Here is a 14,010-nt window from a genome sequence, read left to right as displayed (position 1 = left end):
AAAAACTTATGTTCATTCAAAAACATGCACATGGGTGTTTATATAAGCTTTATTCATACTTGCCAAAACTTGGAAGCACCAAGATATCCTTCAGTAGATGAATGGATAAATAAACTATGGTACATCCACACAATGTAATATTATTCAGCATTATATATATGTGAGTTATCAAGCCATGAAAAGACATGGAAAAATCTTAAATGCATATTACTAAGTGAAAGAAGCTGATCTGAAAAGGCTATATAATGTATGATTCCAGCTATATGACATTCTTGAAAAGGCAAAACTATAGAGACAGTGAAAATATCAGTGGTTGCCCAGGGTTAGAGGGAAGGAAGGGAGGGATGAAAAGGCAGAACACAGGATTTTCAGGGCAGCGAAACTATTCTGATGACACTCTAATGGTGGATACATGTCATTATGCATTTATCCAAACCCATAGAATGTACAACACTGAGAGTAAACTATGTAAACTATGGACTTTGGGTGATAATGTTGTATCAAGGTAGGTTTATCAGTTGTAACAAATGTACCACTTTGGTGGAGGATATAGATAATGAGGAAGGTTATGCATGTGTAGGGGCAAGGGGTATATGGGAAATCTCTGTAACTTCTTAATTTTGCTGTGAATCTAAATCTACACTAAAAAATAGTCTTTTTACATTTTCTTTTCTAAAAAAATTTTATTGTAGTATAGTTGATTTACAGTGTTGTGTTAGTTTCAGGTGTACAGCAAAGTGAATCAGTTATACATATAAAAATCCAATGTCTTTTTTACAACAGCTAAACTAAGCAAACCTTAAGCACCAAAAGTGTTTCTTTTAGCTGATGAAAGAAACATATGAATCCTGAAGGCAGTCAGTATTTTATTTTTCACCAGTCCTTATTACTTAGCTTCTTCAAGCCCCAGTCTTAAACATGGATCCTAATGAGTATGCCAACCCTGGATCTTATTGCAAGTGTCCAGATCCCTTCTGGGGATTTGTCTCTGAACTGCCAGCTCTGGACTTCAGGCCAGTTTCTATTTTCAGTGAAAACTTCAATCTAGCAAGAGTGCATTGATTGCTTTCCAGCTAATCAAAGGGAAAGCATTGGTTGGCCGTTCTGGCATCCTTGTTCAGCTAAAAATGATTATGTCTCTGGCTCCTAATGCAAAGATATATTCTTCCTTTTTTTCCTGTGATGAGGGTGCAGAATTATCCTTCAATTTTGTTAAGTATAAAGTTAATGTGTGCCTTTGAATAGTCTTTGAGAAGTTATGAAGGGTAGTTTTTCTCTCTAGGGGAAGGAGCAGAACATCACCTGCCCTTCTCTTTCTCTCAGTCATAAAATTTGTGTGATTTAAATTTACATACAGTTGGTCTTCCCTGGTGGCACAGTGGTTAAGAATCTGCCTGCCAATGCAGGGGACACGGGTTTGAGCCCTGGTCCGGGAAGATCCCACATGCCGTGGAGAAACTAAGCCTGTGCACCACAACTACTGAGCCTGTGCTCTAGAGCCCCTGAGCCACAACTACTGAAGCCCACGAGCCACAATTACTGAAGCCCGGGCGCCTAGATTCCGTGCTCCACAACAAGAGAAGCCACCGCAATGAGAAGCCTGCGCACCGCAACGAAGAGTAGCCCCCACTCGCCGCAACTAGAGAAAAGCCAGCACGCAGCAAAGAAGACCCAACACAGCCAAAATAAATAAATAAATAAATTTATATAAATAAATAAATTTACATACAGTGAAAGTTACTTACCTGAGGTTATCCCTCTTTGCACTTCAGGAATAGATTTCTTAAAGTACTCATGGCCCTTCCAACAGAATGGAACATTTGAAACAAAAATTCAAAACTAGTCTTGGTACATGAATTTTGTATGAAATTAGGAAAATTTTCTCTTGTGATATCCTTCCTTCTCTCTCTCTTTGTGTGTGTGTGTGTGTGTGTGTGTGTGAGAGAGAGAGAGAGAGAGAGAGAGAGAGAGATTCTTTGCTACTCTGTACTTCTTGGGAAAAGCTTGAGGTTTAATAAAGAAAAGTTTAAGGATGAGTGGAGGGAATTCCCTGGTGGTCCAGTGGTTAGGACTCCACACTTCCATTGCAGGGAGCCTAGGTTCAGTCCCTGGTTGGGGAACTTAGATCATGCAAGCTGCACAGCCAAAAAAAAAAAAAGGATGAGTGGAGAAGGGCACTCATGAAGTGATAGAGAGTATGGCTGATCTCTTATATGTGATTCAGGATCACGATTATGATGAATCCTTCCAAACACGAAGAATGAAGAATTGCTAGAAGCCCTTTGTCATGCCACAGTAAAAATAATTTCTTCTTTCCTCCCTAATGATTATCAGGGTAAACACTTGCAATAGCCATTGGTTTGCCATAACTGGACAGGGAAAGTAGCTCTGCGTTGCCTGTGTATTATATCCGAGGATCTAAGTGGCTTGCTTGGCCTGAAACCTTGTGTGATCATGAGAACTTAATTAGTAATAGCACCCTTACATCTACTGAATCCTTACCAAAGTTTTACAAAGTATGTATTATGTGAGGAAACCAAGGCTCAGAATGGACATGTCAGTTGTCTTAAGCCACATAGCTAATAAGTGTCAGAGCTGGGACTCGAATCCAGTCTCTGTGTGTGACTCCAGAATCCATCTCTTTCTCCTGTATTAACATTGCTGTGAATTCCAGTCATAGGGACTATCATAGTTCTACAACTCACTGAGATAGTGCTGTATCAGTTCTCTACCAAGTAGTTGGTTTGAAAATGTTAAGACCAGTAAGGATGAACTGAGTTCTCCACAGGGCTTTGGATTCAGGCCGAAGGGTTTCTCCAAGGTGCCTTCCCACCTAAGTCTGAAGAGGTACAGCCAGAACCATGATTACTTTCAGATTTAATAGACATTCTGTAAATGTTAGTTCTGTCCCCCTATCCCAGCACTTACTGTGGGTCAGATGCAGTGCTTGGAGCTCTCAAGTGCATCATGTCATTTAATCATCACAGCTCTCTTATGAGGTATAGGGATGAATATATCCCTATATTACAGATGAGGAGATGGAGGTACAAAGAAATGAAATAACTGACATGTCCACTATCTCATAGCCAGGTCAATCTGACTCCATAGTATATAGTTAGCTGTCTGTAATACCTCATTGGTTCCTACCTACCTGCTTACCTACTATTTTGCTTCTGTCTCTGTAACATTTTCCGAGGCTTTAAATTTTCCGAGGCTTTAAATATATTGGTTGAGATCTTCAAGAAATCCTTGTATGACTTTAAAAATCCTTATGCTGTGCATGCTTTCTCCCTTGCTTCATCCTGTTAGTATTATCCTCAGCAGTAACCTTGCACTCCAGTAGAGCCCAGAGCAAAAGGAAGTGTAAGAAGTAGTCTGAGAGGACAAATGAATCTTTCTCAGTCATCCAGGCTTAAGCTTTGCCTTGACCTGGGATACTTGCTAATCTTGACAGAAGAATAATCTGAGTTAATTGGCTCTTAGATAGGGTGAGAGTTAAGATTCTAGGAATGGGTCTGTTTGCAGCTGAACTGATGGGTTTTGGCACCTAAATAAAGACATCCAGTAGCCGTCTGCTGGGTGAAGGCATCTTCCTTTCTTACCTGAAGCTGGGTCAGTCTCAGTCAGTGGGAAAGTGTTGTCATTTGTACTCTGCATTCCTCCTGTTTCTTTGGGTTGTGCTATGTTTAATAAAGCATGCATTAGGAGATATTGAAAAAAGAGTTTTTAATCTAGTCTTTTTCTCCCAGAAAGTTTAAATTGCCCCCAAAGTGCGTGTGTGTGTGTGTGTGTGTGTGTGTGTGTGTGTGTGTGTATAGACCAAATATCACTGAAGAAGTTGACACCTTATTACATGTAGGTTATTGCATTTGTAGAACAAAATCTCCTTTAAGTGATATATCTACTATGTGTCATAAAAATTAATTCACTTGATGTGAGTGTGTTTTCATTTTGGGTGTCCTTAATAGGGAAATATATTCTGGTAGATTACAGTGTTTCTAAATAATAAATCATAAACACCAATAAAAGAAAATAGCTAAAATGTGCATATTTGAGAGTCGATTGTATGTTGATTAACCTTATGTGCTTTTGCCATAATTCTTACTATTGCCATTTTCCTTTGCTGGCAAACAATTCATTTTTGGAACATAAGATGCATAATTATGAATGTTAATATAGCACCCTGCTGCATCTCATCTCTATTTGCATTATGCCACAAGTTTACTTCGGGGACACACAGGTACTTTCTCTCATTATTCATAGTAACTGTAATTAGACACTAAACTTGAGATATAAATATATTTATTATTTACCTATTTTGTTAGTCACAATTTTTTCTTACATCAAGACTATAGAAAAACCATGTTTATAATTCAACTAAGAACCATAGGAGCCTGTTTAAAAATTAAAAATGGAAGAAAGGAATCTGTATTATGGAGGATAGAGCAGTGGACTTGGGGGTTTTCATTGTAGGCTCTGAGTACTCAGTAGAAATACTGGACAAGTCTTTAACCATCTCATAGTCTTGTACTTATGAGTAATTCAGGGCAGTAATTCCCACCTGACAGGGATCTGGTAAGGATTAAATAGGTACTTCATGAGATTGTGCCTACAATAGTACTTGATACTGGGTAATAACTAGTGAATGTGTACTGTTTTTAATATGACATTTGAAAGTGAAAAAGAAAGTAGGCATTTTCTAAACATTAATTCACCAAATATCTCTTTAAATACCAAGTTCTCATGATATGATTTCATTGATTTAATAAGTGTTTTTGAGTTTGAGTGCTTAGCATGTATATAGCAATATGTTAAACAATGTAGTGGGGCTCACAGCAGGAGTATGTTCCACCCCTGAACTCTAGTGGATGGAGATAAGACATATATAGGTAAAATGGTTGAGAAAGGAAGTAGGTGATTGACAAAATGAGTGATACCAGCAGCAAGTGGTTATGAAAATTGGAAGAAGAACATCACAAGGAACTTGAACAAAAGAAGGGGAGGTTGGCTCAATTCCTAAATGGTATGTGGGAAGGCATGAAGAGAGGATGGAGAGAAATGTAGATGCAGGTTTGAGGAATATTAAGAAAGCCCATCCAAATTTACCCATCAGTGAGAGGTAAATTTGAACTAATAGAAGGCCCAGTAAAGCAAAGTTTATCTAGTAGGCAGTGAGGAGTCATTGCAGGATTGTGAATAGGTGAATAAGAATGAAATTTGTATTTGTGGGAAATTGGTGTGGGTTGGACTGGATGTAGGGAGGCCATGTGACATGCCTGCTTTTGCAAAGTAGTGACAGTAGGAATGGACAGGACGAGTTAATGGGGGAGATATTTCAAAGCCAGGACTTGGTGAGTGATTCAATATAAAGGCCAAAGAAGAGAAGGAAACAATGGTTACAAGGTTTGAGCCAGTCAGACCTTTAAGGATTTAAGACAAAATAAAAAGATAAATTAGGAAGAGCTAGGCTTGATGTCAGTGTTTGTTTGGTTTTTGTTTTGTTTTGTCTTTAGTTTGAGGGGATTGATGGGATATGTAGAGATTCAACTGGCAGTTGTAGAGCATAGGTAGAAGTGGTGTGTTGTTTAGGTCCAGATCAGGACCAGAGATTGTCCTAGGCCTATTGAATGTTACTCCTAATCTAAACTGATCTCAATTACACATAAATATCTTCTGGTGGTCACTTCATCCTAAAAATATCAGCTCTCATTAACTTTCATCCTCCATTTTCTTCTTCTCATTTTCTCACTGAAGTGTGCCTTCTTCCACTACATGACAGTCTTCTCTATAGTTCCAGATGAATTAGTATCCTGCAGATTGAGAAAAAAAACATCAAGGAGCATCTCTTTTTTCTCCTTTTCCAGTGGGCAATTTTTCAATAGCAGTTTTTCAGCAGTACAGTGGAAGGAATACAATGGAAGGTACATAGCCATTGGTATATAACAGCACTGGTGTCAAATCACATATCAGCTGGCTGACCTTTAGCAAGTTAGTTAACCAAAATTTCCTCATCTTCAAGATAGGAATAATGGTATCTACGTTATAGAGTTATATGAGTAAATGAGGTAATATGTATAAAGCCCTTTGAAAATAGTTGTTGCTTAATTAATATTGGCCCTATTAAACTTTTTTCTGGAAATTTCTTCTCTTTGATTATTAAATATATCTTTCTCCTGGTTTTCTTACTACTACTTATTTTCAGCTCTCTTTCCTTAATTTGTCTGTTAACTACAGTATACCTTAGAAGAGTGGTCCTCAAACTTGAGTGTGCATTAGAATCCTCTGGAGGGTTTGTTAAGGAACATATTTCTCCCCCCACCAAGTTTCTGTTCCAGTCAGGGTCCAAGATGTTCTCAGGTAATGCTGGTGCTGCTGGTCTGAGGACTGAACTTTGAGAACCACACTAACCTAGAGTTCAGCCTCAGACCCTCTTTTTCATTCTATGGACTTTTCTTGAGAGGCTTTAGGTATCACTGATGACTCTCAGATTTCTATATCCAGAGAAGACCACACTACTAGACGCCAGATTATCATTTTCAACTGCATGTTACACTTTGCCACCAAGTTGTCTCCCAAACATATCATAATTCAACATGCCCAAGCTGATTCTAAAGTACATATGGAAATATAAATCTGTAAGATTAGTCAGGAAAGGTCTGAAAAAGAAGAGTAATAAGGGAGAAAGGAACCAGTCCTGTTGAAACATATTATAAAACTACAGTTATTAAAATAGTTTGGTACTACCACATGAATACAGATCAATGGACCATAATTGAGCCTAGGAATTGATCCAAAGACATAATTTAGATATTTTAATATATGATTTTATTATTAAATATTAAAGGTCTCTCTAAGCAAGACACAAAGGAAGCCATAAAGGAGAAAATTGTTAAATTTGACTACATGAAAGTTAAAATTTACAGCACCACAAAAATACAGAAACAGAATCCAAAGACAAAAAACTGGGAAGAAGGATTTGCATCTGATATGGGAAAGGGCTGGTTCCCTGTATATATAAAGAGCTCTTGAGATTGAGAATCACTTAGAAAAATACCCATAAACCATTATTAAAAAAGAGGAGAAAAGGACCTAAACAGCCAGTCCAGGGGAAAAGAAAATTGGCTTATAAAAATAAACAGAAAGATGCTCAGCAACACTCATAATTAAAGGAATATAGGTTAATTTAAGCAACAGCCCTCACCTTAAGATACAACTTTCACCAGTCAGAATGGCAAAAATCAGAGCATGTAATATACAATTTTTGGCAAGCATGTGGAGAAATGCACACTCTTACACCCTGCTATATACCTTGCTACTCAAAGCATGACCCTTGAACAAGCAGGATCTGCATGAACTGAGAGCTTGTTACAAATGCAGCCCCATCCCAGACCTACTAAACCAGAATCTGCATTTTAATGAGATCCCTAGGTGATTTGTTTGCACATGAAAGTTTGAAAAGCACTGCTCTAATACACTGTTGGAGGAAATGCAAATTAGCATAACCTCTTTGGATTTCAGGAGACTTTATCACAATTAAACATTCATATGCTCTGAACCAGAATTCCAGTTACAGGAATTTATCTAACAGATATAATCATATATGTGTGTGAAGAGATGTTCAAAGATATTCATTGCAGCATTATTTGTATTAACAAAAAATTAGAAACAACCTTAGTTTTCATTAATTTGGTAAAGGTTAAATGAATTATGAAAAAGTCACACAAGTGCAACACTAGGCAGTTATTAAAAATTTGTGAAAAAGTACATGCAGATACAAAATTATCTCCAAGATATATTGTTAAACACTAACAAGCAAGGTTCTGAACAGTATTCTAGTATGCTTTTTTTTGTATTCTGTTATTATAATTCCGATTTTACAGATAATGTAAGTGAGGCAGAGATGTTAAATAACTAGCCCAAGGCCACACAGCCAGCAGTGGCAGATTCAAATCTAGACAGTCTGGTTCCAGAGCTTATGTTCTTAACAGTATGCCATACTGCTGCTCTGGGATAAACAAGAACCTGTTAATGATGGTTTCCCCCAGAGTATGGGGAACTCATTTTTCATTGTATATGCTTTTGTACTGTTTGAATGGTTTACCTTTTGCAAGTATTGATTTAAAAAATAAAAACTTAAAAATCGACTTGTCCAAAATTGGACTAATTTCCCTCCCCACTCTTCTTGGTGACAGGCTCAATTATTTGTTTGTTTGTTTGTGTTTTAATCTTTCAATAAGGTTTTATTTTCTCCATAAATGTCTTACACATTTTTATTTAGATTTATTCCTAGGTAGTTTTTTTTTCCATTTTATTTTTTTAGGATTTCTTAGCATCATTCTTATTACTTTTTTTTTTAACATCTTTATTGGGGTATAATTGCTTTACAATGGTGTGTTAGTTTCTGCTTTATAACAAAGTGAATCAGTTATACATATGTTCCCATATCTCTTCCCTCTTGCGTCTCCCTCCCTCCCACCCTCCCTATCCCACCCCTCCAGGCGGTCACAAAGCACCGAGCTGATCTCCCTGTGCTATGCGGCTGCTTCCCACTAGCTATCTACCTTACGTATGGTAGTGTATATATGTCCATGCCTCTCTCTTGCTTTGTCACAGCTCACCCTTCTCCCTCTCTATATCCTCAAGTCTGTTCTCTAGTAGGTCTGTGTCTTTATTCCTGTCTTACCCCTAGGTTCTTCATGACATTTTTTCCCCTTAAATTCCATATATATGTGTTAGCATATGGTATTTGTCTTTCTCTTTCTTTTTTTTTTCTGACTTACTTCACTCTGTATGACAGACTCTAGGTCTATCCACCTCATTACAAATAGCTCAATTTCATTTGTTTTTATGGCTGAGTAATAGTCCATTGTATATATGTGCCACATCTTCTTTATCCATTCATCCGATGATGGGCATTTAGGTTGTTTCCATCTCCGGGCTATTGTAAATAGAGCTGCAATGAACATTTTGGTACATGACTCTTTTTGAATTATGGTTTTCTCAGGGTATATGCCCAGTAGTGGGATTGCTGGCTCATATGGTAGTTCTATTTTTAGTTTTTTAAGGAACCTCCATACTGTTCTCCACAGTGGCTGTACCAATTCACATTCCCACCAGCAGTGCAAGAGTGTTCCCTTTTCTCCACACCCTCTCCAGCATTTATTCTTTCTAGATTTTTTGATGATGGCCATTCTGACCAGTGTGAGATGATATCTCACTGTAGTTTTGATTTGCATTTCTCTAATGATTAATGATGTTGAGCATTCTTTCATGTGTTTGTTGGCAGTCTGTATATCTTCTTTGGAGAAATGTCTATTTAGGTCTTCTGCCCATTTTTGGATTGGTTTGTTTGTTTTTTTGTTATTGAGCTGTATGAGCTGCTTGTAAATTTTGGAAATTAATCCTTGAAGTGAGAAATATGGCAGACACTCTGGGCTCCTTCCTCTACCCCTCATATTTTGTCCAACTGGGAACCAAGATTTATTGGTTCTACCTCCTAGACCATTCTCAGACAAGCCTCAAATCTGCCTTGCCACTCTATCCCTGAATCATAGATCACTTTGGACTATAACATTCATTTCCTAACTGGTACACCTGCTTCTTTTCTCCCTAAAAATGTTAGCAGATACATCTTTCCAAAATGCAAATCTGATTCTGCCATTGTCATGCTTACAATTTTTCACTGGCTCCCCAGTGCCTGTGGGAAAAGTCCAAACTCATTAGCATGGCAACCTGGGTCTTCTGCGTTCTGGCCCAGCCTGCCTCTCTCTCTAGCCTTACCTCCCACCACCCCTCCTCATACACCCTACTATTTTTTCCCACATTTCCATGATTTTTACATACTACTCCTTCTATAAAAGTATGTTTTATCTTGGTAAATTCCTACCCTTCCTTCAAGACCAGACCTCAAGCATGACTTCCTTTATGTGGGTTTTTCTGGCCGCCGGCTATTAGACATTATGTATTCTGTACTAGGCAGGTTAGGATACCCTAAAGTCCCGTGGCCTCTCAGTTTCCCACAGGAAATGTCTCCACTATCAAAGCACTCCTGTCTGAATGCTGTGCATTCACATTCCTCATGGACTCCCAACATGGATGCAGTATCCTGCAGCTGTTTCTCTAGCTCTCTCCCTAGCTAGTTCAGTCTTCTCCCCAGGTCTCCCATAGGCCCCAGAACTCTTCTTGGTCACCCAGGACATCTGGGAGACTTTTTCTTTTATTCTCAATTGTAGATTCATCATGCCCCCCTTCCCATCCTTCTATCTCTACCTGTAGGTGAGGCAGGTTAGAATAGTGGTTAAGAACATGGGCTTTGGAGCCAGGCTGCCTGTGTTTGAATACGATCCCTGTGACTTTGCAGTTCTGTGATCTTGGGCAAGTTACTCAACCTCTCCAAACCTCTGATTTTCCTCTCTGCACAATGGAGATGAGTAGCACCTGCTTCATAGGGTTGTTATGAGTATTAAATATTTTAATATTTGTAATACATAGTGAACACTATAAGTGCTTTTGATATAAAAATGCCTAAAGTATGGCGTGGAAGAATCTTTTTAAATTGGCATAGGAGGCAGGCCTTTTTCTCCTTTGGAGCCCTTTTCTACTAAAGATGGCTGGTTAGTATTAGGAACAAGTATACATGAGTCAGCAAGAATCCCCACCCCTTTTCAAGTCTCCTGCAATTCTGGCTTGTTTCCCTAAATGGATGACAGATTGAAGCTTCTTGAGGGCAAGGATCATAGTGTAGACTTTTTAAGACTCCTTGGCACCTGTTAAACACATGATAGACACATTTATTCCCATCAGTCTTACAATTAAATCCAAGTCCTTACAATGACCCACTCACCTGGCCCTTGGCTCCTTCCTCAACCTCGTTTCCTACGCTTCTTTGTCTTGTTCATTCTCCTCCAGCCACACTGGCTTTCATGGTTCTTGGACCATGGCAAGCTGATCCTACCTTGGGACCACTGCCCTGGCTGATGCCTCTGCCTAGAACATTCTTCCCTCAGATATTCACCTGGCTCCTTCCCTGACTTTAAGTCGCTGCTCAGATATCACCTCTTAATAGAGGCCTTCCCTGACCACACTCTAAAATAGAATCGGCCCTCACATAGCCCTGTCTGACAGTTTACCCCTTACCCTGCTTTCGCTGTCTTCATAGCACTTAGCACTACCTGTCATATTATATATTGAGTTGAGCCCCCTGAGGTCTGTCTAGTCTGTTTTATTCATTGGTTTGTCCCCAGCACCTTGAACAGTGCTTTCTTGGCTCTCAATAACTAATGAATGAAAGAATCAATGAATGAATAAATAAAGGAATGAATTCAATGCAAGTACCTGTGTAGAAAGGGAAATACAACAAATTCTGTTCACTCCTAGAATTTTGAAAATTTTATAATTTTCAGTCCATGATTCTGTCTTTCAGCTTTAGCATTTTCAAATTAAATCCATATCCATGTATGGGTTTTGTTTCAATTTTATAAACATCACCTTGACAAAAGTTAAAATCCAATATAAATCAAGTCCAATTTTACAAAAAAAATGCTGATTTGTTTGTTCTCCATCCCATGGGGAAGGAATGTGTATGATTGTGTGTGTGTGTGTGTGAGAGAGAGAGAGAGAGAGAGAGAGAGAGAACGAGAACAGTTACCTGCAGTGAGGAAATTGGGTAGGGAGTAGGTTGGGGAGGTGGGAGTAGGGAGTCCAGGTTCCCCAGAAGGAAAATAATTTTGCAAATTGCTGTCTATTTTTTCTAAATTGTTGCTTCCAAATCCATTAGAAAACCAAACTGAAATCCAAAGAAATGAAAAGCTTGATGAACTAGAGGTTCGTAAACGTAAATACATCAGATCAGGGAATTTCTCAGCGGCTCATGCAGAGCATTGTGAAACCATGTGAAAGCTTTATGAAGAGAAACTTCAGCAAGGGGGACAGATATATGGCAGCTGCTTGCCAGCTCATATCTCCACTCAACACGGGAAGTTGTGATGTGGGAACTGCCCTCTTGGTTCTGGGATGCGCCTCGCCATGAAGTAGAATGTTCCTGCCCCTGGAGCCCAAATTCTATTCAAGCAGCTGCCCTCTATTGTGTACATAGCCACTGGAAGTTGAAGGAAGGTTCCCAGGCTCCCTTGGAAGACAAGACCCCACATAAGTCAAACCAGCAGCAGCCAGTATTTTAAATAAGCCATTTGAAAATCTGTTTTCAAATGTATGATAGCATTCTTTAGAGTGATGTGTCTCAAACTTGAGCGTGCATCAGAATCACTTGGTGTGCTTGTTAAAATTCAGATGGCTGGGCTCTACTCTCAGAGTTTCTGATTCAAAAGGTCTGGAGTGGGGCCCCAGAATTTCATTTCTTACAAATTTCCCAGGTGATGCTGATGCTGATCTATTCGACAGACTTTGAGAACTACTGTTTAGGGACAAAAACACAGGAATTTGGAAGCAAAGAACTTGGATTCAAGCCTTGTATGATTTACTTCACCTCTGAACTTGAGTTTTTTCTTTTCTAACATGGAGTTTATAAGGTTGTTGGAAGGATTAAATAGAATGGTGTCTATGAAAGTTCTTTGTGAACTGTAAATATTAGCAGTTAAACGGCTTCACAAATAGTACTTGCTGCCACCACCACCCCCCCCCAGCAGATTTTCCTGTGCTTTGTCCCCTCTCCACACAACTTTGTCCCACCAAGTCCATCAGGCGCCTAGGAAAAACTAAAGCCAAGAAGGCCCTGAGTAGTAAAAAAAAATTTTAACCCACTGGGCATGGCCATAATGCTGACCTTGACTTGACCTCCCTTTTCCTCTGACTGGCCTCTTCTCAACTTGCTCCTCGTTCTTCCAGCCCTGGCCACCTCTCACAGCAAAGAACAGCAACTAGTGCTGACATTGGGGTAAAAAACTGTCAGATGGAATTTTTTTTAATTAGTAGCATAAACAGAGGAATCCACTGCCAAGCAGGAAAGCATTTGTTGGGGAAACCATTTTACTAGGCTGGTGGGCTCTGAGCTGATTTCCCTGAGGGCAAAATCCAGATGTTTGAAAGAGTTAAGTGGAATCATAAGTATAATTGCAGATTTCTAACTTAGGAATGTGTCAGACAGTTGTATTAGACAGTTGCCAGGGTAAATGATATGTCTGTGTAGAAAGGTGTCCTTTTTCTTTGGAAACCTTTTCTCATTCAAAACTAATACATGTGTAGTGTAGAAAATTTTGAAATTTTCTAAAGGTATAAAGAATTAAAATGACCCTTAATTCTGCCACACAGAGATAAATACTTAGTGGTAAGATATTGGTACATTTTCATTCAGCCTTTTAATATGTGTATGCTTATACATGAATATATGTGTATGGATATATATTTTTTGAATTGGGCTGGTACTACATAGAGGTTTGTATACTGTTTTTTCACTTTTGTAATGGCAGACTATTATTCCTTCCTGTAGATATACAGTACTTCACCTAACTTCCTAAATGTTGAACAGTTAGGATATTCCTAATTTTACATTATAAATAACCCTGCATTCGATGACACTTCATGTACATAAATCAATGTGTGCATCTCTAATTGCTCTCTTAGGATAGAATCCTTGGAATGGAAAGATTAGATTAAAGGTAGGAACATTTTTAAAAACAGATATAATTCACCTACCATAAAATTCATTACTTTTAAGTGTGAGATTCAGTGATTTTTAGTATATTTACAAGGTTGTATGACCACCACCACTGTCTAATTCCAGAAAAAATAAGCAGTGCTTCACAAATTTGCATGTCATCCTTGTGCAGGAGCCATGCTGATATTCTCTGTATTGTTCCAATTTTAGTATATGTCAGCTAAAGCAAGCACTGTAGGAACATTTTTGTCTCTTGATGACATATGGCAAGTTTCCCTCTAGTAAATGTATACCCAATCCATTCCCATTCAGCAATGTATAAGAATGCCTCTTTCCCTGCAACTTTGCTGACACTTAGTTAAAAAAATATATTGCCAATATCATTGAAAAAGGCATTT

General features: G+C 38.6%; 1 protein-coding gene and 1 non-coding gene across 7 annotated transcripts in view; one reads left to right on the top strand and one right to left on the bottom strand.

Moving 5' to 3' along the window:
• The window catches only part of SHROOM4 (shroom family member 4), a 214,281-nt gene that overhangs the window by 135,809 nt on the left and 64,462 nt on the right, over positions 1 to 14,010 (top strand). The gene's annotated exons all lie outside the window — the stretch shown is intronic.
• Positions 13,740 to 13,843, bottom strand: LOC117197526 (U6 spliceosomal RNA). Its single transcript, XR_004478184.1, has one exon. It is a non-coding gene; the product is annotated as a U6 spliceosomal RNA (small nuclear RNA).

The sequence above is a fragment of the Orcinus orca genome, chromosome X (assembly GCF_937001465.1).
Source record: "Orcinus orca chromosome X, mOrcOrc1.1, whole genome shotgun sequence".
In the NCBI taxonomy this organism is placed as follows: domain Eukaryota; kingdom Metazoa; phylum Chordata; class Mammalia; order Artiodactyla; family Delphinidae; genus Orcinus; species Orcinus orca.
Note: the sequence above shows the minus strand (reverse complement) of the source record. Positions and strands in the feature narration are given on the sequence as shown.